The following is a 27,363-nucleotide window of genomic DNA, read 5'->3' on the forward strand; positions in this document are numbered from 1 at the left end:
CCTTGTCCTGCTGTTATCTACCCTTGTAAAGAGTTGATATATACCATACCACAGTGTGTCAGGAGTACTGGGAATTGGATTTTGCAGGATTCTGGAATTGCTCACACTCTGGTATTTTTTAGTAACTCCTTGATTTTTAGTGGCAGTGAAAATATTGGATGAAAATACTGTTTGAGCTTCGCAAAGAATGTTTCAAAGAGAGCCATACAACTGCTACAGCCTGTTGCTCCTTTTAAATCCTTCTTTTTTTCATAGAGATCATAGCATTTTGCTTGGAAAAAAAACTTAATTGCTAAATATACTCCTCAGGTTTATATCAGTTGGGTAAATTATTATAGCAAGCTGCCATTTGTTTCCTGGGTTTATTTTTCATGTTAAATGTAAATTACTGCTTAGATTGATGGTGTCTTCCTGGCACCCTGTTCTTCACCGTCAACCTTAGGGCAGCCCTGGGAATATTGCTGCTGGTTACTGGTGCATTTCCTGATGTTCAGATGTTTTGAGAACGACACTAATCAGAACCGTGGCTCCCTTCCGTCAGACTCTTTCATTTTTCAGGAGGTGATCACAAAACACGCAGCATGATTGCTTTCGCCCCAGTGTTGCTATTTATTAGGATTCTTTGTCTTTCCATTTCATGAATGCTCTTCTTTTTCTCCCAGGTGGTGTTCATAAAATAAAATGTGACTCTGCAGTGGGACTTTAGACCATTTTCAAATGGAAGCTCCTGCCACAAGCTGTGACTCTGGGGCAATACTTTGGTCTGTACCCAGAATGCAGAAGCCACGCTTACCGCTGGGGTCCCCTGTCTGGATGGCCCATCCCAACTCCATGTAGGAGAACGCTTGGTGCCCACCCTGCCTTTCCCTTGCTGTCTCCTGCTTGACATAGAACAGCAGTGTTCTCAGTGGGAGTATGGACAGGACTTCCAGCAGCCATGGATCAATCCTTTGGGGTCTGAAAAAACACATTGGAAAACTCAGAGTGGTGCTGTCACGGACTAATTAAAGGCTCTGTAGTAGATATAGTAGAAACCTACTGGTCAAATTAATTCACATTTGGGTCATTAACTTGACTGACGTCACAGCTCTGTGAGACCAATTTGAAACACATGACAAAGCTTTCAATTGTTGGGATGCTGAGAAAAATGAGCTGAGAAACAGTGAGCCAGTGTCTGCCTACAGAGGAAACCCTACAGCTAGAGACCACGAAGAAAGATCTAAACAACAGTACGCTGCTTTGATAAGACACTTCTTCCTTATCTCTAATTTGGGTTAAAAAAATATATCAGTGAATATAATTAATAGTTCTGTACGACCTCACCTGGAGTGCAGCATATGTTAATATAGAAGAGGGAAAGCATGAGGTCCCCTCATCTTGGAGCAGAGGGGCAGAACTTTAACATGCATGCAGCACTGAGATCCACAAGTTTGGAGAGAGGATGGGGGGAGCAGCAGCAGTGTCAAGTATCTCAAGTATCTTTCAGTATCTAAAAAGAGGCTGTAAGAAGGAATGGGACATACTCTTTAGCAGGGGCTGCTGTGACAGCACAAGGGGAAATGGTTTCAAACTAAAAGAGGGGAGAGTTAGACTGGATATAAGGAAAAAGATTTTTACACTAAAAACATTGAGGCACTGCACAGACTGCACAGAGAGGTGGTGGTGCCCCATCCCTGCACACACCCAAGGTCAGGGGATGGGCTGTGAGCAGTGATGGAGCTGTGGGTATCTCTGTGCACTGCAAGGAGTGGGACCAGAGGGCCTCTGTGGGTCCCTTCCAACCCAAACCATTCTGTGGTCCTATGATTCAAGGCATTGCCCTTCTGTGAATACAGAGCAGGGCCTGGGGGGTGATCTCAGTGCAGAAACCAAAAGGGTGGACCTGGGCTGTGAACACACCCTCAGTTAAGGCATTTCTTGATATCCAGCTTGGCAGCATTCAGACAGAATTTGGGGACAGATACCTGTCTGTGCAGCTCTGCCTGCAGCAGCCACTCCTGGGAAGGGAGCAGCCCTTACCAGGAACATCACGGCTGAATCTGGGCCACTGTTATTTCCTAGCAAGATGCCTAGCATTAATCAGCTGGTATTTAATTAATAGAAAAGATCAGTCTGATTACATTTCAATTAAGCACATGTTTGAAGCGGTGACATTCTGGATGCTGTTGGACAACCTTGCTGACCACACAGATGGCAGGCAATGAAAACATTAGCCAAATATTTTCACTATGACTGGTTGAACAAAATCAAGTACATCCATTATAATGAGCCATGTTATCACGCAGCCCTCGGTGGTACAGCAAGCAGTGAAATTACCACCATAACAGATTGCCACTCACTCTAACATATGCTGACTCTCCAACTTATTCTGTATTTCTGTACTCAAACAAAGATATACGGATGAATTAAGTTCTTTGATCTGTAATGAGTGCCATGAATCCACAGGTTCCCAAACAACAGCACGGAGAATCCAGTAGCTATTATATTATTCAAATATGATGTTTTTCCCCCCTCTCTCTGTATTAGTGAATTCTTATTAAAATACCTTTGCAGAGGAAAGTTATTAAGGAGCCTGTTTGGTTAATTCATCAATAAGAAAACAGTCACCAAAGAAAAGTCACCCTCGGTCCTTGGGTGCACAGACATTCATTCCAGTGACAAAACTTGAACATAATTACTTAGCTGTGTGATGTGATGGCTTTATTATATGAATCTGAATTAATCTGACTTTGAAATGACAAATTTCACAGCAGTTTATTAGGATGTGACTGCTAAATGACTGATATGACAACGACACGTGTAGTAATCATAACCTACTAATGCAGTTGTGCTTTTTATCCCCCAGATGTAGCCCTGACAATGGTGCTTTAGCTGATTCCAGGAATCTAGGGAAATTGCATGATATTTTTTATTATATTGCATTATAAAAATACATAAAAGCTCTTATTTTAACACAGTAGACCCACAATACACTGTACTGTAAAACCTCACTAGTGACTATTGATGTTGAAAGGACTGCCATAGGGCTTTACAGTGTCATTAAGCAATAACATTAGCAAAATAAGACCCTGCACCAGCAGCAGGCTGGACCACTGGTAGGCACACGCAGAGCAAAGCCATTTACTCCTGAAGAGAGCCAGAGCATTGCTGCAGAAGGTTTTCCTGCTCCATTCCCACTACCTGAGCTCTGCGTCTGGTGGAGACATCCTTCCAAAAGGACGCACTGAACCATCCCCATCCTTTTGTCATAGCCAACTTTACTGGGAAGAGGGAAGGTTGTGCAGTTCGAGGGATTCATTGCTCATGAGGAAACAAAAATAATGAGAATAAAAAGTCAGTCCACTGTCCTCCAGTAGGGCCTGGAGGACTCAGCAAACCCGGAGCCTCCCAATTACTCTCTTCAAGTCCTTGTGCATGCTGAAGAACTGTTTTAAAGCAGAGCCTGCAGGTAGGACAGGAGCAGTGCTCAGCCTCTTCCAACAGCAGAGAACTGCCTCTCTCTTTCATCCCTTCCTCTGTATGGCCCTCATTCAAGGATGCAGTTGGCTGAGGGGCCCCTTGGAGTACCAATGATGGCTTCAGAGGTGGAACATGGAGACATCTGCCTGGGAGCATGGAGACATCTACCATGCCTTGAGCTATGCCCTATTCTTCACCTTGGCCAGCATTGCTTCCTGCTTCACTTTTTTCAAGCACCGCATTCTGGAATTAACGTGGTGTTGGGTTGCAGCCTGATGGAGTAGGGATCCACTGGCACAGCCCATTGGGCATCACTAGAGCTTTGCAGTAACTAAAAGAAAGCTTCTGGATTGAGTAGATGCAAAACCTCTTAAAAACCAGGTCTACTTCAGGGGAATTAGTTCTATATTTAGCTGAAATTTCCACTGCTGCTGTACCTGTAAAAGAGCGTTAGTATCCTCATTATTCAATTAGACAGATACACTGGCAATAAAATATTCCTTTTTTTTTTTTTTTTTTTTTTTTTTTGCAGCAGAAGCTGAATGATATTTCCTTGAATACCTGCAGACATAATCCCTAATTGTTGCCTCATATATCTTAACTGTATTATTTTTTATTTCCAAGTGTAAATAAATGTACTGCTCGGGATGATCATATTTCACACCAATTTATTTGAATGACATTAATGAGTTCTCCCTACCAGTGAGACCTTGGAGAGCTAGACTGTGTTTTGCTACCCACCATCATATATTAAAACTAAGTAAATAAATAAAAATCAGCTATGGGTATGCCTGAAAGGATTCATTTTTTGGTGAGAGCTATTTGTATTCCTCAGTTATGAGCCCATGGTAACATTAACAAAACAATCATCATCATAATAATTTCATTAAAATTCTGGAGACTTGGAAGTGCTCCTGATGCATGTGAAGGTCACAGCTGCTAATAGGCCACATTTTGCAGTTGGAAGTACTCCACAGGTATGGTACATTTAATGTTGTAATTCTGGGAGGCACAGAGAGTGGCGTTTGGTTAGATTCAAAAAAAGGAACTATGTTGAAAGGGGGAAGATACGTTTGCTATGCTTAGTATTAAAAATCTATCTTTGTTCCTTGCCTGAAGACCAAAGTCACATTCATGTTAACTGTAACTTCTTAATAGAAATGTCTCAGCAGAGTTCCTGTCACATTTGACTCCCAGTTTACACCATTTCCTCAAAACTACATCTGGAAATCACCACTTTTCAGCCTCTACAATTAACAGGTTTTTTTCTCCATGCCGGGAAAAGCCATCTCCAGGGCTACATGCACTTCCTTGTCTTCCTTCTGCTGATACTTCAGCTCTCACCTCAGTCCTGGAGCAGGGGCATGACACCAAGCAAACCAAGGGTTGTGTGCAAGTAACAGCACCAACATTATGAGCTGTTGTATGGAAGCAGAGGAGTCTGAATATAAGGAAAAAGACTGAATATAAAGAAAAAGTTTTCACAACAAGGGTGGTAAAGCAGTGGCACAGGTTACCCAGAGAGGTGGTGTCCCATCCCTGCACACACCCGAGGTCAGGGGATGGGCTCTGAGCACTGATGGAGCTGTGGGTGTCCCTGTGCACTGCAGAGGAGTGGGACTAGTTGGCCTTTGAGGGTCCCTTCCAACTCAAATCATTCTGTGATTCTATGATTCTGTTCTATCCTGGCAGAGTTTCTCTGCAGTGACTCCAGGTAAGAGTGATCTAGGAACTGGATGGGACAGCAATGGAGATGCACGATGGGGTTCACTTTCTATGTTGCTTTCAGTGGTATTTGAGGCTGTTGTTGCAGAATCATGCATTTTTATGTGCATGAAGGCCAGATCTCAGAGGTCTCTGTTGGAGAGGCTAAGACAGCAAGGGTGAACTGAGATCTGAAAGGGACTTTTCCTTCCACTTTACATATGGCCAAAAGCACAGTTGGTCATAGCTGAAAAAGCCTTGGGTGCTGAAATGAAGCGTGGTCACCTTCCTTTTTTTGCCAGCTGCACTGCCCTTTCTCAAAGGGGTGTCGGGATAAGAGCATATGATGGAAGGTATCTTTATGTGGTACTAATGAAAGCCTGTAATGACCACTGATGAGATGTTATCATAGAAAAGAATCATAGAATGGCCTGGGTTGAAAAGGACCATAATGCTCATCTAGTTTCAACCCCCCTGCCACGGGCAGGGTCGCCAACCAGCAGACCAGGCTGCCCAGAGCCACATCCAGCCTGGCCTTGAATGCATCCAGAGATGGGGCATCTGTTGGCACAGACCACATGGGGAACATTGGCACTGAAGCCTGGAGATCTTGTTTGCCCACATGTACGGTATCGCCCAGCCTTGTGGTACCCACCAAGATCCCTCAGTAGAAGCAGAAAACCATTCTCGCAGATTAGTCCTTCATTTAGGGACGTGAAAGGTTTTTCCCCTAATGCTATTTGTCAGCAGCATTTCCACAGGGCATCTGCATCAACATTCCTGTGCCACAAGCCTGCCTGCTGAAGCATAGTATATTCTGCACTTTATATTCATGGCAGCTGAGTGATTCTCCTTCCTTTGAGTGGCATACTGCCACCCATACATTACAGAGAGAGCAAAACTCTGCAGAGTCATTGAAGCTAACCATACATTACATGCATGATGGGCTTACCAGATGTCATTCCTTACATTGTTATGGTTTCATAAACTACACCGACATTGTCATTATGCTCAAAAATTTGATCCCACTCTTCTATTCTTGAAATGGATGATTCTGAAGGTTGTTACATTAACAAATAGGAGTTTGCAGGAAGGTAGATTTGCAACAGGAGTTTGTGAATGACTGGGTTATAACATTTGCTGGAAAACGGCATGACAATTGATTCATTGCTGGAGACAGTAACAAAAAGGCAATGCAAATTGAAAGGTTAGAGGAGCCATAAAGCTTTAAGAAAAGATTTATTACAGTAGGTGGACATATTTTGCTCAGGAACTGAAATTGCAGCCATCTTCCCTGTATTTATGAGGCATTTAATTAATCAGTCATAATAAGTACGTTAAAAACTAAATCTCTCCTATTAAGATCTACATTCATCTTGATGCCTTCTCCATTATGACTTGTTTTGTGATAGCAGACAAATTCACTTCAGGTACATGAAGAGGGATGAACCCTCTTCAGCAGAGCTTGCAACCAAGAGTGCCCACAACCTGAGCAAAGGGCAAAACACACAACAAAGAAGGGATACACTTAGAAGACACAGGAAAAGGCTGTGCTTCCATATCAACATGGAAGGAGCTCTGGAGGTGTTGTCTGGGGGAGCAGATTGGCGTGAACACAGGGTTGCTTTTCACCAGGAGCAGTGAATTGGCAGCAGGGAGATGGAGAGGCTGACAGGCACTGCAGACACCTGCAGCAGGGAGCTCAGCCTTGCTCCAGTTTCCAACGGCACGTGGCAGAAATGTCCATCACCTCCCTGAGACCTCCGTGCAAACTGGAGCGAGTCAGCATCTCTAAAATAAGACTGGGATGCCTGCAGGCAATGGGCAAATGCTGAGCCAGGGACAGCTCTTTGTCTTTAAAAAGCACATTGATTTTTGCAGGCCCATCTCCATATACACAACTGGGGGATTTGGCCTTGTGCCTTTCTAGGAGGAGAAGTGCCGTGTATTTTGGGTTAATTTCTTTCTTTTTCAACAGGCTTCCTCCGTCTCTCGTCTCACAGTGAACACACAGAGGACTGCGACAAGAAACGCAGAGACAATAGCGGACCCCAACAGCATACATTATTAACAATGTCTGCATTCCTTAGTGTCCTTGCTGCTAAAATTAACACAGCCCGTGTGGCATCCTGCCAGAGCGAGCACAGTGCACGTCATAAACAATACAGGTGGGTGCGATGTCGAGCCATTTGTCTGCTCCTGTGAATGTCCCATCACGTCCTTCTCAGCTTAATAATGCCTTAGCTAACTAAACTGAGTGATAGTTTTCACAGGCTAATAATGACTCATTTGTCACAAAGTCTGACTTTCATTTGCAATAGCATCGTAAATTTTCTGCACTATGTGGCATGCCTGAAAAGCAAATGATTTTTTTTTTTCCTCCACTTGGAGCCAAAGTACCACATAAGCTTTTTCTGTAGGTACCTAAACATAAAAAAAAAAAGGGATCTGGAAACCCCCCCCCTCAATGGGAGCACAGAACCAAGCTACATGGTGGTGGTGGAGGACTCAGCATTGCTTCCAGCTCAGGTACAGGGTCCTGCTGTGTCCTCTATGGCAGAGCAACGGCACTTCCCAGCATCCTCCTTTCTCAGATGTCTCAGTTTAATGTAAAAGGAAACGGAGTCCCCAGGACAGCTAGGAGCCAGATCTTCTCTGAGGAGGCCCCCATGCTAGGTGATGCATAATGCAGGACCTTTATCACGGCTTGCAATTTGACTTGGGGGGAGAGCAGTGAGGCCCCAGCACTGCTGCCCAGACATCTATGGGTGCCCCATCCCTTGAGGTGCCAAGGTCAGGCTGGATGGAGTTCTGGGCAGCGTGATGTGATGCCCAACTCAGTGGTTGGCACCCCCCAGATCGCAGCAGGGGGGTTGGAAAACTAGAAGTCCCTTTCAGTCCAAGCCATTCTATGATTCTATGGCTTGCATCTATTGGTTTTAGACCGTGTCCAGGAAGAAGGTGCAGGTAAGGGAGGGTTCATGAAACCTATAAGTCAATACTGTTAATTTCCATATGTGCGCACACGCCAAATACAGAGGAGTGATCTGTAACTCACACCATGAAGAGCTGAATGAGGTACATGGACACTTGCACAGAAAATGTTATCAGGAAATAATGCGATGGGGCAAGTATCCTTGTGGCAGCCAGATGTATACCCATTGTCAGATCTTTCCCCGGGTCATGGGTGTTGATGCATCTGTATGAAAGGGAATTGTGATTGGTGCCCCATGCCTGGCAGTGTTGATGAGGCATTTGGACAATGCTCTCATTAATATTTTAACCTTTGATTAGCCCTGAAGAGATCAGGCTCTTTGACAAGATGATCTTTGTAGCTTCCTCTCAACTGAATCTCACTGTTCTATTCTCTTGCACATCCTGCAGTCTGTGTAATACAAAGAATAACAAATCATGTACAACTGCATTACATTTATAGGTACATGAACTCTGAATTATCTTAAGAAAACAGAATATTCCACAAGTGTACTCAGGCATTTATTTGTGTTATAATGCAGCAACATGGAATTTAAAGAAGGTGAAAGTTATGCATGATGGCACTCCTTTAAACAGCAACACACCTTGACTGTTTCCAAAATAAGCCTCGCTGTAGCAAAAGATTTAGTCATTGTTAGAAACAGAAGCTAAGCAGAAGAAAATGCATAAAGCTCCCCTGGCGTCTGTGATGTCTCAGAGTTCCTTCCGGCAGAGGATCCAAACTACATTTTATCAAAGATGGGATAATGCTCATTAGCTTTTACTGTGTTCTATAATTCATTCCTCAACATCCCCATTCTCCCACCTAACACCTCCCTCAAAAAAGCTTTGTATCATTCTTAGACCCAGAGCAGTGTCAACAAAGACTGAAGAGAAAAGGAACATCTGTGATCCAAAACTGTGTTCTGCCTGAGAACAAGTAAAGCAGGATACTGGATGGTTTAGGCATGGTTAAGCCTTCAGTAAAGATAATTTGCCACTTTCTTCATTGGAGCAGTGGGAAAGAAGCTATGCTATCCATGAGAAGGAGTCATAAAGGTTTTCTGTGATCTTACAGGAGGGATGGCATTCACTGATATCACAGCACAATGGCAAGATCATAGGATCATAGAATCCTAGAATGGCCTGGGTTGAAAAGGACCACAGTGCTCATCCAGTTCCAACCCCCTGCTATGTGCAGGGTCGCCAACCAGCAGCCCAGGCTGCCCAGAGCCACATCCAGCCTGGCCTTGAATGCCTGCAGGGATGGGGCATCCACAGCCTCCTTGGGCAACCTGTTCAGTGCGTCACCACCCTCGGGTTGAAAAGGTGCTACACAAATTATCGATAAAACTCATTAATACTGGATCAGGGTAAATGGCTATAGTGTTTGGTAAAGTTCCATTGCCTGCTTCCAGACAACTATCACCCTGCAAAGGATTTCTGAGTAATTTTGGAATGGCAGGACTATATTCGTCTCCTGAATTTCTCAAGTGATTTCAGCAAAATTACACTGAATTTGACATTGGCCAATCTTGTCTTCTAAATATTCTTCTCAGAGAGATTAGCAAGACCTTGGCTTTATCCTCCTGTCACGAGACCGCACCAGTTCCATTTTCTCCAGTAATTACAGGAAATAATTTTCTGGCAGTTGACCTCTTTGCTCTTAATCTCTTTGTCTGATCATTACATTAGCCGTTTTCTTCTTCTCTAACACGAATGGCCAGTTCATTTTCATTCCTCTGCAGCTGATATCTAACTTTATTTCTTATTCTACATCATACTGCCCCACAGAGCTCTCTATGAACTTCCACGGCCTTCTACCACTGGTAATTGAATATCTCTAAATTTTGTAATGTTCTTCCCCATTGTACTGTAGAAGTGAGATGACCCTCACTTTCTGCTGGAGTGCTTTCCATACATGAATTGCGCTTGTTCTGAACAAGAGGCTTTGTCTCTTGCAGCAAAAATACATGCAATCTGGGATGCATTTAATCGCCGTGTAAGAAAGATTTGTCAGGTCATCTCATGTAGCCTTTGCAACATTGCTCTGATTAGAAATTGCCCCAACTGAAAAGTTTTTAATTCAGTTCATTTTAGTTTATTACTTGGAGACCAAGGGTGTCTATAAGCCTGGTAAGCCTGGTATTTACAGGCATCAGAGGACAGTGGTTTGTTGGCTTGATAGCTTGGTAGGCAACAAGCAGAAACACAAAAAAGGCAACTCTTCAGCCTTTGAGAAAAAACATTACTACACAGTGAGGTGAAATCATTACCTGGCCTGTATACCTTGAGGGAAATAAGCCCCGTGTAGGTACTTACTGAACTATGAGTGTAGAGGAAAGAAGACAGCAATCATCATGCATCAACTCAGCTAGATGGGATAATGTACTGACAGCCACCATGTGTGAATGGGATTTCCTGTTCTCACAGTCTTCACATCACAGTAATAGAGTACAAATACTGGGGTGTGTCTCAGGTGAGATGTGTCTAATCTCAAGTATCTGCTGATGGCTGTGTTTTTCTTTTCTGACCCAGAAAGAGCTCTCTTTTACCCGTAGTATTTACCAGTTCGTGCTAGCTTAACTATTTATTTTACCATTACATGAAAAACTTGGGATCAGCCTTGCCTTATGGCAAAAAAACCCACCCAATTATTTGGTTTTAAAGAGTCATCTCTGCCAAACGTGACTCAAATTAGCATTCAGTTAATTCTTCTAAAGCACAAGCTGGGGCAAGAACACGCAACACAGGAAAAGATAATATTCTAAGTGTATCTTAATCTGACACAAAAGGTAATATTTGTACGAATATATTTGAGGGATGTTTGTGCCACAAGCACTACAGGAATTTTGCTTTCACTCTAAGATTTTGAAGGCTCTCGGATAAATGTGTCTATTCACTCATTATATGTATGCAGTTCTGCTTAGGAACACTTGAACCTCTCAGTGATAGGCTAATCTCTGGCTGCTTGCCATATATTTTTAATAAAGCCTGGACAAAGCGACAGCTGGATTTTGTTATTGAAGAAGGCCAGCCAGAATGATATAACACAAGATATTTAGTAAATCAAGCCCTGGGAAGCAGTGGAAAGGATTGAAGAGCTGAGCGAAGGTTGATTTCCACATCAGAGTGCTAAGCAACGAACAATGATAAGGCAGAGTTTAATTTAGTAATGAACAGAAGTTATCAATAACCTACTGGTTTTACACCAGCGATAACAATATAATTAGATTTGAAATCAAAAGATGGAGATGAAAAAACTCAATTAGTAAGATAAAAAATGTAAATGGTGGAAAATGCAGCTTACTGGATTAAAGGAAATATGAAAGGTTAATTGGGAGCAAGAACTGAAGGAAAACTAATAGCAGAAATCTGGAAACATTCAAAACAGTGCTGGGAAAATTACATGATAAAGCTGTGCACCGCACACCTAGGAAAGATAAGGAAATTATATACACACACACACCCTTTCTGCACACACTAATGAGGGAATTACTACATAGCAAAAGTTCTGTTTGTAGAGAGGGGAGGCCAGAAAGCTGTCCAGCCCCATGAAAACCCCCAGGGCTGCCATGGCTTTGCTGGGGTAGAGACAGCTGCCCAATTGGTCTTGTCTGAGCTGAAATCTTTCACAGTACTAAAAACCGTTGTGATTATTGGGTTTTCAGCCTGTGGGAAACACTTTTCACTTAATGTGAGAAATATCAAGACATCAATAAACTGAAGTTTCTGGTTCTCAGCTGATGGGAATGGTAAGCCATTAAATGAGTCTAATCAGACTTGCCTGAGAGAGATTAATCTTACTGTGGTTGCTTTCTGGCATAGAAATGAACCCTCTTGTATAACTTAAAGAGGACATGCAGAGATTACAATAAAATAGATTTTTGACCTGGCCACGAAGCTCCAAATAAAGCTATGGTTTGAATTTGTGGACTGTAGCTTTAGCACATACTGCAGAACTGCAAACTTCTTGTTTCATAAGGCTTGGCTAAGCAAAAAATTACATATAAATATAAGGTGCAGTTTTACTTCAGTCATGAAAAGAAATGAAAAAGTAAATGTTCCCTATAAGTCATATACTGAGTTACGCTTTCAGGTACTTTTCATGCTCAGGTGAATTTTCAAAGCTTAAAAAACTCAGACTTGTAGAACTATGCTCAATGCTCATATAAAGCACAAGAAGCTTGAGAGATTGACCCATGTGAACCTCATGATCTTCAACAAGGCCAAGTGCAAGATGATGTGTTTGGGTCAGGGCAATACCAGCTACGTATACAGACCAGGAGAAGAACACTGAGAGCTGCACTGCTGAGAAGGACTGGGGGGTTCTGGTGGATGAGGAGCTGGATGTGAGCCAGCAGTGTGTGCTTGCAGTCCGGAATGCCAACTGCACCCTGGGCTGCACCAACGGATGGCATGGAGGGGAATGCCCTCCTCTGCTCTGCCCTTGTGAGGCCCCACCTGCAGTGCTGTGTCCAGGCCTGGGGCCAGCACAGAGAGATGTGGGGTTGCTGGAGTGGGTCCAGAGGAGGGCATGAAGGTACTCAGAGGTTGGAGCACCTCTCCTATGGAGACAGGCTGAGGGCTGGGGGTGTTCAGCCTGGAGAGGAGAAGCTCCGAGGAGGCCTCACTGCGGCCTTGCACCACCTAAAGGGAGCTCGTAAGAAAGCTGGGGAGAGACTCTTAATCAGGGAGCGTAGCAACATGAACAAGGGTTAACAGCTTTAAACTAATATAAAATAGGTTTAGATTAGATGTAAGGAAGAAATTCTTCACTCAGAGGCAGTGAGGCCCTGCCCAGAGCTGTGGGTGCCCCATTCCTGGTGGTGCCCGAGGCCTGGATGGGCCCTAGGCAGCCTGAGCTGAGGGGCACCCAGCCCATGACAGGGGTGGGGCTGAATGGGTTTTAAAGTCCCTCCCAACACAACCATTCTCTGTAATTCTATGAAAGCAGCAAGAATTTATAAAAGATGCCTCAAAGGAAGGCTAGAATCTGAAACAAACAGATGAGGAGTAACCTGCTCTGCAAATGAGATTTTACCTTTATAGCTAGGAATTGCTTTATTGCTGGGAATTTTCATCTTTTACACAGCATTTTTGTTACAACTAATTGCAGTCACTCTGGATATTCCTAATATTCATCCTAGCCACTAATTCTCAGTTTTGCCATTTTCTTACCTTCATTGACTCACTTAAGTGGTGAGTTCTATAGGGAAATCACTGTTTTGCATATAAAAACATTTTTCCTTCTAATTCCTCTGAATGCCCCAGTGTTCAGACAGAGGAGTAAGAAGTTCCCAAGCTGCCTACTGCAGGCCATTTGTTGTCTGCTAAATGCTGATATTCCCATGCCATTGTCTTCTTCCAAGTAACCTCTCTTCATCTCCTCGCTCACCAAATCTGTTCTTTTCAAGCCAGAAAACAAAACATTATTTACCCCTTTCCTTGAATTCCTGCTGTTTTTGCATTTTCCTTGTGCAGTGAGATTGGCCACGGACATTACAGGTGCCATGGTTAAAAGCCTTCAGTGTTTTGCCTGATCCACCTTCCTGACCATTACACATTTCCATAAATCTGTTCTACAGACCACAGACAGACACCAACCAGAGTTTTTGATTATACCTCAGAGCAAATTACTCTATTTTTATACGTTTCTCCAGTAATATACAGATGCCAGTTTTTAAGTGCTTTCTAAATGAATGAAGTATGATTTCCCTGATTCTTTTACAATCCATGTTGAATGAAGAAATTGCAGTCTTCCTCCAAAAGAGTTGCCTGTATTGTAGCAACACATTTTGTAGGCGTTTGGCATGCCCTTTCAGCTTGTACAAGTTACAGGGCTTGTGGAGAAGTGGAGACTGGTGTTCAGGCATAAATGACCATATTCAAACATAATAGCTACATTAAATATTCTCAATACTTTTTCCTTTCAAGTTATTAATCTCTTTGAGATGTCCTTCTGACACCATAGTAAAATGCTGTGAAGAATAACTATAGTTAGGTCTCTCCTTTGCATATTTTGAAAAGTTTTGTCCATTAGGAAATACTACTTTTCCAAAAGAGTGGTCAGGCACTGGAATGGGCTGCCCAGAATGGTGGTGGAGTCACCGACCCTGGAGGTGTTCAAGGAAGGTTTAGATGTTGTACTGAGGGACATGATTTAGTGAGAACTATTGGTGATGGGTGAATGGTTGGACTGGGTGATCTTGGAGGTCTTTTTCAACCTTGGTGATTCTAGGATTCTGCGTCTCAGAATATTTCAGGCAGGGCTATGCTAGATGTTAACTCTTATCTTTTTTGGTACTGGTGTTCACATCCCTCTATATTAAATTTTAAAAGGCCAGAATGAAAACTGGAAATTAGAATCAAGAGAGGGGAGTGCTGGTTGTTTTTTTTTTTTAAGCAAATAAATGAGGGCATGAATGTCTCTAGGGATAGAGTAGCTCTCAGTATGCCCTCAGAGCTTTTTATGTGATACTCAGTGCTAGAAGCAGAGTAAAGGACATATTAAAATCAGATGAGAAAGTTCCTAAAGAAAAACATGAGGCAGGGATAGCAATGTTTTGGAGCACAGCATTTGCTTACAGGGATGCAGATGAAGTTTCAATCTTCATGAACCTACTCGCTTCATGAAGAAGACAAACAAGAGAGATATATACCCACCAACTGATCCACTGGTCATCATCCCAACTCCTCTGTGAGTGCAGCTTCTCACATCCTCCAGCCAGGAGCACCCACCCCACATGGTCATGGCACCTCAGTGGAGAGAGGACAGGTGCTGCTCCTGACTGACAGCTACAGTAGATGCTTCACAGAATCATCATTACTTTGGATTACAGCAAGACAAATTTGGGCTTAGTTAGAAAAAAAAAAAAAACATCTTAATTGTTCTGCAGACATAGTAAATGTATTTAAAGAAGAGAAAAAATGAGTGATGTCATTATTCACAAACAAACTAAGCTGAAATGCAAAACTCAGCGTGTGATGCAAGACACAATTCTTTCATTAGCTAGTAGGACCTGTTGGCTATTTACATTTAATGTGTTCTTTTTCTGGTAGAGGGTAATTAACCCCAGCAGCCTTGCCAGCCGAGTAGTGAGGACTTTGTACTGCAGCAGAGCAAATTAAACTTTGATGTGACAATGATGACTGCCAGCTACTTAAAGGTGATTCAAAAAGACTTCTAAAATCCTGCTTGCAAGATTCTCAAATGTGAACAGAAGCCTTTGGCTTTAAATGGTAATTAGTACTGTAGTTAAACAGAATCTGAAATTATAATGAGGACCCACACATTTTCCTGGAAGTTGATCTTCACTTCTCCAGCCAAGATGTCTATTTCATAATAAAGCTGCTGGAGTTTGAAATAACAGTTAATTTCCAACCCAATGCTTTCTGTGTCTGGGGATTAAACTTTTTGGTGTCATTCATCTTTGGTCTTTTAGGACAGCTGCTTGCTTTGTTCAAGTGGCTCCTTACTTTGTGTTAACAGGCCCTGAAGAACTGGACCCAGTCTGGTGGAATTCCAAGACGAATCCAAGAGCCATGTCTGCACTGCCAAGCATCCCACAAACCCACAGCCTACAACTCTCAGGATGCAGCCTTTCAACTCAAAACACGTATTGCACAGAAATGACATTTCACTGGAAAGATTGATGGCCTTATGTCTGTGCTTCAGTCCCCATAGATGCCCTCAAATAGCTGATCACCAATGTGCGTGCACTGGGGCCCCTGCTGCAACAAAGAGGCCATCAATTTTCACAGAGTTGCCACAAAAAGATTTTTTTTCTATCTGGAGTGTTCCCATTTTGGCTCTTTGAAGAGCAGCACTGCAATTAGGACTTGCTGCTGGTGTCAGGCAGGCTGTTTGTCCATCCCCACACAGGGCTTGTAGATTTCTGGGTGGAAACCTCACCTCCTGCTCACGCAGCCTGGCTGAGCAGCCAAGCAGGTAATCCAAGGAGACATTCTCACCAACAAGGCTATGCATAAAGTGACAGTTTGCACACTCTGCGAGTCTTCTTATGAATACTGCTGCCTTTGCTATACACCAAATATATACTTCACATCTTAATGAGTGATAGCTGAGCGTGGTGGAGCAGACAGCACCATCAGCTGGGAGATGGCTTGCTTAATCTCCAGTGTGTGCTGTAATTTCCTTTGGGCTTTGCAGTTGGTTATATCATTTGGGATGGCGATAGCACTGGAGAATGTTTTTAGTGTTCCTCTTGTATATTCTTCTAGCATTAGGACTACAATGCTTTTTCTCATTCGCCTCTCCCCATCAAAACCTGCACAGTTTAGTATTAATGATCTGTTTGATCGTTGAAATTTTCACTAGGACTGTGTCAGAATCTGCTCGAGTTCTTCCAGTGTATTTATCAACTGAAGACCGAGTCCTGAATGTGTTTCTGCATGCACTGAGATGTGCTTTGGCACTTGGAGACCAAACACTAGAGCTCCAGCCCTAAATGTGAAAGCAATGATGCCCTGTGGCAGAGTCTCAGATCCAAAGGGAACTCAATGATCAAAATATCTTCCAAAGCAATTTGGAGTCAATAAAGAAAACTGAAACTGGGGTCTCGGATTAAAAAGAAGTCAGCTTCAGGAACAGCAGTTTACAAAGGTTTAAGGGGCAGATGAAAAAGCAGATGAATGAGAAATGATTAGATGCTATAAGAAATGTTTAGACATTGTACATGAGACATGGTTTAGTGGGGAGCAATCGGTGGTAAGTTGATGGTTGGACTGGATCATCTTTGGAGGTCTTTTCCAGCCTTGGTGATTCTATGGACATCTTGCTTATACTTTCCTGCACCAGAGCTTTCCAGAAATTTGGGCAGGTGAGTCAGGCTGCACCACAAGCCTTTCAACTCTGCTTGCAAGTGAAGCTCTGCTGAAGCAACTCCTGATTTCAAGTCAGAAACAAAGTGTTTCAGAGTTAGGTCCCTAAAGGATAGCAAGAAGGAAAAGAAAAGCTCTGGAAGCCTCTTTGAAAAACAGCAATTTTCCTGTGCCAGCCAGGCAGATCTAGATTTCTGTAGGAGGTCCTCTTGTGCATCACATCTGCATTTTGATCTGCTCCTCAGTGCCACACAACAGCTCCAAGACTCAGACAGCTGAAGGGACCTTTGCTGTGTGTCAGGGCTGCCTGTGCATCTACATCAAGCGCTTCACATGAGCCCCTTTGCATTTTTTCAGTGTACTTGGTAAAGCAGACTTTCTACAGAAGTTAATCCCCGGAATTTTTCTCCAGCTTTCCAAAAACAGATTCTAAATCTGACAGGTGAAATATGCCTAGGGTTACATACTATAATTTTCAGTGATTTACAACTTGTGCTCTGAACTGGCTGGGCTCCAAGTACATTTGAAGAAGATTAAGGAATAGAGAAGAATTAACAGCATTAGAAGACATAATAGCTTACCCTTCCCTCGAAGCTGAGGTTTGACACACATCACTACTGGGTGTTTTTCTTCTTCTTTGCAGTTCTTGACAGCCAGCAGGGTTCCTACATAATTTACATTTCCAGAAACAGCACTAGCAGGAGCAACCCAAACCTCAGCATTTAAGAGTGCCTGGGATTTCTTTGGTGCTTGCTTCACTCAGAGCTCAAACTCAGATGAAGTCCTCTTCTTTGCAGCTTTGACTATGGAACAAAACTTTTCATTCCCTTGTTCCTCTCTGGGTGATAGCATGCTCACACCAGAGTGTTGCTGAGGGGAGTAAGCATTAGCTCCCAGCTAATGACTTTTTTTTTCCCTTGAAAGAGCAGAGCTTATTAGTTGGTAGGAAGGAGACTGCTGGAACCTGAGCACTGAGCCTGCTGCAAGCTGAGAGCTTTTTTAGGTGCTGAGTGTTTGAGAGATGCTCCCACAGGGCATCATCTGTGGGATCTGCTCTGCAGAGGCTGTGAAAGGGACAGGTGTGCTAATCCAGGAGAAAACATCACAGCACTCAGTTGCTGTCACATTCTTTAGTTGTTATGGTATTAGCTGTATAAATCTAACTGCAACAACCAAGATGAAAGCTTCACCCACCATGTCACCAAGGAAGATGTTAATCAATGTGAATCATAGAATCATAGAACGGCCTGGGTTGAAAAGGACCACAATGCTCATCCAGTTCCAACCCCCTGCTATGTGCAGGGTCGCCAACCAGCAGCCCAGGCTGCCCAGAGCCACATCCAGCCTGGCCTTGAATGCCTGCAGGGATGGGGCATCCACAACCTCCTTGGGCAACCTGTTCCAGTGTGTCACCACCCTCTGGGTGAAAAACTTCCTCCTAATATCCAACTTAAACCTCCTCTGTCTCAGTTTAAAACCATTCCCCCTTGTCCTATCACCGTCTACCCTCACAAACAGCCATTCCCCCTCCTGTTTATACGCTCCCTCCAAGTACTGGAAGGCCACAATGAGGTCTCCCCGTAGCCTTCTCTTTTCCAAGCTAAACAAGCCCAGTTCCCTCAAACTTTCTTCATAGGAGAGGTGCTCCAGCCCTCTGATCATATTAGTGGCCTTCCTCTGGACTCATTCCAAGAGCTCAGTGTGCTCTATTACACCCATCCTTGTGCCTCTTGCCCAGATATTCTGTCTGCTAATGCACACCAGCAGCTCCTTACCAAAGCAGGTTGCCCTTCAGCATTAAACATCCATCAACATGTTCCTCCGAAGTCCAGGTAAAGCCTTGTTCAGTAGCAACTAGACTGCAACCAAAAGTTTTTCTGAGGTTATCCACTACCCATGAGTACTTCAGCTGAATGCTTTGATAATGTGCACTGCAGCTAGAGACCCAGACATTAGAAATAAAACTCTCTCCCTTTACCGTCTCCTCTGAGCTAACATCTTATGATGTCTGCTCTAAGGTCAGTATTTAGTGTTCATCGCTGTAGTCCAGTGATATCCTCAATTATCTTTTATTTTCACACTAACGATCTTTGGAACTGGCTCTCGGGAAATAAAATACCAATTTAAATACTTTATTTTTGTCTGCAGCTTTCTGAAACAAAAGCTGCCTTGCTGTTTTCCTCTCTTGTCCTCTCCTTTCGCCACAACTCATTTTATAGATTATTATTTTTTAAATCTCAAGAGCTCATAAAATTTGTAATTCTTGCTTTTAAATACAGAATTCCTTACAGATGAAGATAATTCTAAATCACAGAATCATAAAATCCTAGAATGGCCTGGGTTGAGAAGGACCACAGTGCTCATCCAGTTCCAACCCCCTGCTATGTGCAGGGTCGCCAAGCAGCAGCCCAGGCTGCCCAGAGCCACATCCAGCCTGGCCTTGAATGCCTGCAGGGATGGGGCATCCACAGCCTCCTTGGGCAACCTGTTCAGTGCGTCACCACCCACCCTCTGGGGGAAAAACTTCCTTCTCATATCCAACCTAAACCTCCCCTGTCTCGGTTTAAAACCATTCCCCCTTGTCCTATCACTATCCACCCTCATAAAGAGCCGTCTGTTCAAGGTCCATGGTGTGAAATTACTTGCAAACCAACAAGAAGTGAGAACAGTGTGTACCTCAGGATATCTGAGAGTGGTGATTACCTCCCATACACATGGCTTCTGTACAATCTCAAGAGTTGCTTTTGATTGGGAACGATGGGGCTGCAATTTTAATTACTCACTGATCCATTTTTGTCCTCATCTTTTGCTGTAAGTATAACAGCTTAGCTAACAAAGTTCTTTAGGTATATTTCAAAGCTCTTTCCCATGTTTTCAGGAGTTAAATCACGCTACCAAAAAATGAACTGCAATGTTATTTTATAGTTTTGATCTAATTTTCACTTGAGCCAGTGGACTCAGTAATACAATAACTAATTTATTATAGCATTTTTGGTGGTAGATTGAACAGTGTTTTCCCACTTTGACAGTAACTTTGGTTTGTCTAATTGTTGTTCATTGCTTTTTTTGAAAACAGAACAGGAACATAAAATAAGAAGTAAAAATGTTTTATTAACTACCTGTTCTAATAGGAGGAGCATTTACTATTCATAGCAGTATTCATAAAATTACTTATCTTCAATCCTCAATCAACCCCTGTGCAAACACTTGGAAAATGAATGAGCTAATTAGAGTCGATGTTAGTGGAGCAAGGACATTGGGGCTCACTTTGAACACAGGAAAGCTTCATGCAGCTCACTAAAGTTCTGAGGTTTAAATATGTCTGGTGGAGCTATGTGCTCCCATAGAGCTTCTGCAATGCCTATTCCTCAGGTATTTTCTCCACATCAGGAGCGCATCAGTGGCACCTGCAGAAGCTGATTCACTCAGAGTGACAGAGAGCTGCCTTGCATCTTCTGTGTGCCTGCCTGGAAGAGAGGTTTGATCCCAATGATGATTACTGGCCATTTTGCAACCAGTGTCGCAGCTCAAGCTAAAGCTAGCACCAGCAGCACTGGGAAAACTCAAGCTTCAAGCTGGAGCCAAGGAGATTTAGAACTCAAAAGGACAGCAGGCTACCTGGGTTTGCTTTCTACATTTCTGGAATTAAAAAGAGCCAAGGGGGAAGAAGCATGACAGATGGTGGGTTGGCACATGTACCCAGGTCTGTTCCTTTTGCAGATGACATATATGGGAGAAGGAGTGTGACAGGTCACCCACCCCCATGCCTGCACTGCACCCATCACAGAAGCAGCCTGATCCCCCTGGACACCCACCTCTGGGCTGCCACGGGCTGCAAGGATAGGGGGAGTCTCCTAGAAGTGACTCAGGGAGAAACTGAAATTTAGCTAGCTTCCACCATCAGAAAGCTCCGTAGATCGTACCTCACCAACAGCCCTTGCACAGTCAAACAGAATTTAGAGAGAATCACAGAATCCTAGAACGGCCTGGGTTGCCAGTCAGCCTCAATTCTCCCCTTAGTGGAGAGAAAGCACATTGAAAGTGCTCTTTCACTTCCGGTGTCTGCATTGGAATGAAAAACGTTTTCTGATGGGATTCCTCAGTCTACCAATTCTAAGGGAAATGTAGATCAAAAGGTGTGATGTGTATATATATGCATATATATATTTGATACCATATGTGGGTATATGTAGGCGTCTGCTTTTGATCAGAAGAATCCCACGTCATGTGTTTGATAGTGGTACTTTAGTAACATAACTCTTCAGAAAATAGCCCTTGATAGGAATACAGTTTAATAGAGGATCAGGAGATCTTTAGAGGTAAAAGCGTCTCTGAAAATTGAACATGAAGAGACTTGTAGCTCACCATAACCACAACATAATAACTCTTTGGCATAACTCACTTACTTGTACTCAACATTAATACAAACAAAGATGAGTTCTTATTTCTTTCCAGCCTATAGATCACAATGAAGAAAATAGAGTAGATACTGGGAAGCAGTAAAACAGACATTAAAGCAACCCTGAGCTATAGAGCTGTGAAGACAAGTCAAACAAAGAGTGACCTTCATATAGCTGCTGCTCTTCGAAGTGCCTGGGTAACACAGGCTGGAGGGGACAGCTTCCAGCATCCTTCTGATAGATGGCTCAGCTCCTGCCAGGGGATGCTGTCATAGCAGAGGGGAAGGAGTGAGCTGAATGATAAAATACTCAAAATGCCATGGATAATTGAATAGTTAATTTGCTCATTTATTCAAGTTCTGTAAACCTCAAAATAGCATTTTCAAGTGTTTTAATTTTTTCTTCATCAGTTCCACGTAGACTCCTCCTGGGCTCAAATATCTGCTAAAATGAGAGAATTTAAGGGGAACAAGTGGGCTGGTGTGCCCTGCAGCCCTTGTACATGAAGCCATGATGGCACTTCTTTTATCTCACATGCATGTTTATAGTGACATAAAGCACAAATGGAATATATTTAGCCCTTTGTCATATACAGTGATCCTCTTAAGCTATCTGAGGTTCTGGTCGCTTGTTTTACTTAAAACTTTCTACACAATTGAATGGTCAAAAGCTCTGACCTGCAGCATCTCCTGCGTTGTGGAGCAGGCTGAGAAGTGTTGTGCATGCAGTCGCAGTAGGAGTGTGACCTTGCATCATGTCCAGCACGCCTGTGACTCTCTTCTGCTGCTGGCTGAGGGTTCAACCCTTTGGAAAAAGGAAATTTTGCTTTAAAACTCAGGATACTGAATCTTTCTGCAGTCAGTCCTTTGGGGAGCAGCTGAGGGAGCTGGAGTGGGTCAGTCTGGAGAAGAGGAGGCTCAGGGGAGACCTCATTGCTTTCTACAGCTCCCTGACAGGAGGTGGGGATGAAAGGGGGGTCAGCCTCTGAAACCAGGTAACAGCAATAGAGTGAGAGGGAATGGCCTCAAGTAGTGCCAGGAGAGGGTCAGGTTGGATATTGGAAAAGTTTTTTCTCTGCAACTGCAGTCAGGCTTTGGAACCAGGAAGGTGGTGGGGTCATTGTCCCAGGAGATGTTCAAGAACTGTGGAGATGTGGCACTGAGGGTCAGTGGGCATGGTGGGGGTGAGCTGGGGTTGGACTTGGTGATCTTGGAGGTCTTTTGAACCTGAATGTTTCTATGATTCAGTGAAAAGCAGAGGCTCAGGTGATAATGTGCCTCCTGACTCCAGAGCTCTGAGGAAGAAAACCAACCGTCTCTATCCTAGGAGCCTTCCAGCTTCATGAGCACACATGGAGTGGTTCCTGTACGTGTTCATGGAAATTGGTATGATTGGAGATTATTGGTAAGGCAGGCTGAGAACTGCTAGCTTCATCTTGCACAAATTCACAGTGGATTTAAGGCTTTATACCAGACAGAGCTAATGAATGACCCTCGCCTGGACCCTTCACGTGGGGAATATTTTCCACTCCAAACCCAATGCCTCTAAAGTTAAGTTTAGATTAATTACTAATCTGAATCACATTAATGTTTTCTGTTCTGACTCTCTGGTTCAAAGGGAAGGAGATGTTTTCCATCAGACATCTATAAGCGATTTCCTTCTACCCTGAAGACATAAAGATGTGTAGAGGACCATTAATAGGAATGGATGTGCTCGAGCAGAAGGTAAGTGCAGCAGAAGGCTGTCTGTAACCCCTGCTCTTTGTGCCCCTGTCTTCCTCTTACATCGATTGCTGACGATTGCTGGCTACAGTTTAATGCCCTGTTAAGAGCTAAAGAACACTGACTCTGCAGGCAATGGTCCTCTCCTGAGCTTTGAATTCCTGAAACAGTTCAGTGCAAGAGAATTTTCTGTGTGCAAATATTTACCTGTCTATTCTCCTGCTTGGCAGGTGAAAATTGAACCAGCAGCCTGGGTGTATGCCACGGGTCTCATGGGGCCTTTACTGTTCGTACAAGGCTTGTCTGTGAAACAAGTGGCTTGTATAAAGGCATTATACCCCCAACATGAATGAAGGATGGGTTAACCGGGCAGAAAAGCCTCTCAGAAGCCAGGGGAGCACCAATGACGTTGTGAATCTCCTCTGCAGTAAATACTATGGGTAGCCTAGGATTTGTTCAGTGCTTGGAGAAGGGTATCACTTTGTGGCTGGGATGAGACCAGATCTTTGTCATCAAATATGTGAATATAGGCAATAATCTCCTTGCTTCAGCTTCCCTGCCTCTATGTGTGTGCTTGTATGAGACACCAAATGCAACAGAAGAAGCTTGTGCATCTTGCTCAGGGTAAGACAAGCCCTTTCCATGCTCCCTCTCTAGAGATAAGTGGGAATAATTTGAAGAAAGAAACTCAAATCTGGCAGGAATGGATTTTTTCACATTACTATCTTCTGGGGTATGAAGGAGGAACTCTTCTGCTGTGTAATGAATTATGCCAAAATGATAACATAAAAATTGTAAAATAATGAAAATATTTAATCGTAGCAGTGACAAACTGAGCTACGTTCTCGCATCTGGGATTCATGTTCATGTTTTGCATGGGTGAAGCTGTTTGCTGAATTCAGCTTGAATTTGCAAATAGCTGTGGCCACTCTGTGATTGCATTCTTGAGAGATTAAGTGATAAATGAGGAAATAAAAACCATCCAACCACATAAGGAGTGAGGTTCATGCTCCAGGTCTGAGCACAGGGCTACTCTGTGGCTCCTCGGTAGTGACAGGATTAGAGGGAATGGCCTCAGGTTGCGCCAGGAGAGGTTTAGGTTGGATATTAGGAAAGATTTCTTCTCTGAAAGAGCTGTCAGGCACTGGAATGGGCTGCCCAGGGTGTGTTGTGGTCACCGTCCCTAGAAGTGTTCAAGAAATGTTTAGATGTGGTACTAAGGGACATGGGAAATGCTCATGGCAGGTAGATGGTTGGACTAGATGGTCTTGGAGGTCTTTTCCATCCCTGGTGATTCTATGATTCCTCAGAGTCAGCAGCATCACTGCAGCAAGTGTTGGATGGCAAACCCTTCTGTCAGAGTGCCCCTCTTCTGCCATCTGTCACATGACAACAACATGTCATGGAATATCGGTGGAAAGGTTGAACTTCTACTGCTATCCCACCAACATCTGCCTCTGATGTTGTGGACCACAACAATAAAATAGGAGGCGTTACTTTTGGAGCAGCCTCCATAGTTCAACATATTGTGCATAGCATTGGATATCTGTAGTGCTTAGGTATCTCTGTTAGAATTCCTATTTGGCACAAGTATTTTACCTAGGAACAAGCAGCTGGAGAAGGAGATGTGAACAACCTGATCAGCATTGACCTGCTTCAGACTTGTCATCGTGCTGCTCGTTCTGGTCATTATGACTGTCACAGGGGATACAAGACCATGGATGGCCATGGCTGTATGGGACTGGGATAGTCATATAGGAAATCTACCTTTGCAAACTCCTGTCACAGATGATGATGATTGTTATTAGTAATCATCGTCCTGTTTTGCTTTTATTCCTCTAAGAAGAGCAGAAGAATACCACTTTTCTCCTGTATTTCTTACAATCTTAACATACAGTGAAAAAAAAAAAAAGAAAAGTTGGGAAAAGGTAAAGACAGGTCATTAGCAACATTAATAAACTGGGACTAGATGTGTGTTCCAAAGCTTATGCTGATGTACTACAATGCTTCCTTTTGACTTCAGTGGTATTTTTTCTTCAGAGCCTTATATCCCTAGGTAGATCCAGGCACATGTCTGAGTATCTGAATGATAATAGCTAATAATAGCCAAAAAGAATGTCTACAGAAAAAGGAAAAGCAGTTCATTGTGTGCACTCCTCATCAGGTATTATTAGAATATGTCATTGATAATGCAAGAAAAGATCTTCAACTGCAGAAGAGATGAAAAACTGTGGATGTGAAAAGGATAAGCATAATAGCAGTGTGCTGGAGCCTGGTACCACACCACAGTAGCACCTGGAAACTGGCTCTGCTGTAAGAATACAGAAAGCAGCAGTGGTGCCACCTCCAGTGCACTGAAGGGATTCACTTGTCCCTTGACCTTGTAAGACTTTCTTTGTCATTTGCTTTTTGTGAAAGTAAGTACCAGCTGTGATAGGACCCAGGGCTGAGAAACAGACATTTCTGGAGCCATCTCCAGCAATGTTTGGTGGGACAGTAGCTCTACTGACCTTCATTCAGCAGAAGGGGAGGAGGCTGTTGGCAGATCACTTGGCAGACACCGGTAGTTACCACGCAGCAGCACCAAGCAGGCAACCACTGAGCAGATGCACCACTGAATCATTATGTTTGGAAAAGACCATTAAGATCATCTAGTCCAACCATCAACCCATCACCACCATGCCCACTAAACCATGTCCCTCATCATAACACACCCAGTCTCAAGAAATGGATAGTTCTTAATACCTTCCATCAGATTGACAACTGGGGTCATGCAAAGCAGGGATTTACAGTCTGTAAGTGCTCACACATCATTCCAAAACACAGGCAAAAGCCTGACATTTCCTCAGTCCCCATGGTTTTTATCCAGATCGTGGGAAGCCACCCTTCAGATTGCTGTGCTACATGCTGATGAGTCAATCTGTTGCACTGGATGTCTTCGGAGAAGGACAGAAATAACGATCCTACTGTCCTGTGAAGAGCTGGAGAGGAAATGTCAGCCAACAGCATATGCAAGGTATGGAGCATGCGGACACTGCAGCCACGTAGGGATCAGCTGAGCCCAGCATCTGCTTGCAAAGATGCGTCCAAGCAGAAATGAAGGCTGACAGATGGCTGGATGGGGTCCTCCATCCTTGCCTTGCATGCCAGCCATGCCAGCAATGCAGGAGCACAGAGCCAGTCCCTGGGAGACCAAGAAATGAAGCAGCTCAGTACTAGGAGCACATTGCTCCTGCCACTGGCAGAATGGGTCAGTTATATATTGCTCATGGTGTACAGCTGAGTACAAACCTGTGCTACAGCTTTCTTTAGCTCAGAAAAAATTATTTTTATGAGTGACACATTGAAGATCATGGTTTATCAATCATGAAAAAGGTAGAGACATTACAGCTTCCTCCCGTAAAACACATTCCAGGGGAAAATGGCTATTCTTGCCATATTCTGTGGGAAAAGTCTTAGACTACGATCACTCTGCTCCTTTGAGTTGTGCTTTTAGCTCCTCACTCTCTTTCCAGGTTCAATTGTTCAATTCATGCTTTCTGTGTCTGGTGCTCTTGTACCTAAAGCAGCATGCTGTAAAGATTTGAAAATATTTACTCACATATTCTTCTGCATTTATTTTTAAAGATCTTTTTAGTAACTTGCCTAGCAGCAATCTAAGCGACTGTGCAAACCTCTCCCTCTTACAACAGTTCCCCAAAGCAGCATCTCTGGAGCAGTCAGTAATGGAGATGGAGGAAACGTGAAGCTTGGAGAGAAAAGTCTCTCTGAATAACTACTACTAACATGGAAGATAAAGAAATCAGAGTGATCCATGTTCAGGGAAGGACCAATGTGAGAGGTGTGTATGGTGGTGGAAAAGTATGAGTGTTACAGGAAGGACAGAGAAATCTGAACATCTGCTTGCACTGATAATGCTGAAAGACAACAAGTTGTCTCTTGAATTTTCTCAAGGGAGTTTTCTTTGTATTCTGTGTATTCTTGTGTGCAGATAAAAGAATAAACAAGGTCAAGAAGATGATGAACTTATTCTAAGCGTATCTTGCATCCCAACAGGTTCTTATTTCTTCCATACTGTGCCTAACAGGAGAACACACTGATTTTCTGGCTTTCACAAACTTCTTTTCCAAGGCTGACCGTACTTTGGATAATGTCAGCAGGGGAAGTTTATATTCCCTGGGGAGCTTATATCAAATTCTGTGCTGGCAGTCACTGGGAGGAGGTTCAAGGAGAGCAAACACACCACACATATAGCACTATTA

At 43.4% G+C, this 27,363-nt stretch overlaps 1 long non-coding RNA gene across 1 annotated transcript; it reads left to right on the forward strand.

Annotated features, from left to right (window-relative positions):
• LOC107051811 lies at positions 1-27,119 on the forward strand. Its single transcript, XR_003075318.3, has 4 exons — positions 1-7,331; positions 22,998-23,104; positions 25,971-26,117; positions 26,794-27,119. It is a non-coding gene; the product is annotated as an uncharacterized LOC107051811 (long non-coding RNA).
• The last annotated feature ends 244 nt before the right edge of the window (positions 27,120-27,363 follow it).

Source organism: Gallus gallus, chromosome 5, assembly GCF_016699485.2.
Source record: "Gallus gallus isolate bGalGal1 chromosome 5, bGalGal1.mat.broiler.GRCg7b, whole genome shotgun sequence".
NCBI classification, from domain to species: Eukaryota; Metazoa; Chordata; class Aves; order Galliformes; family Phasianidae; genus Gallus; species Gallus gallus.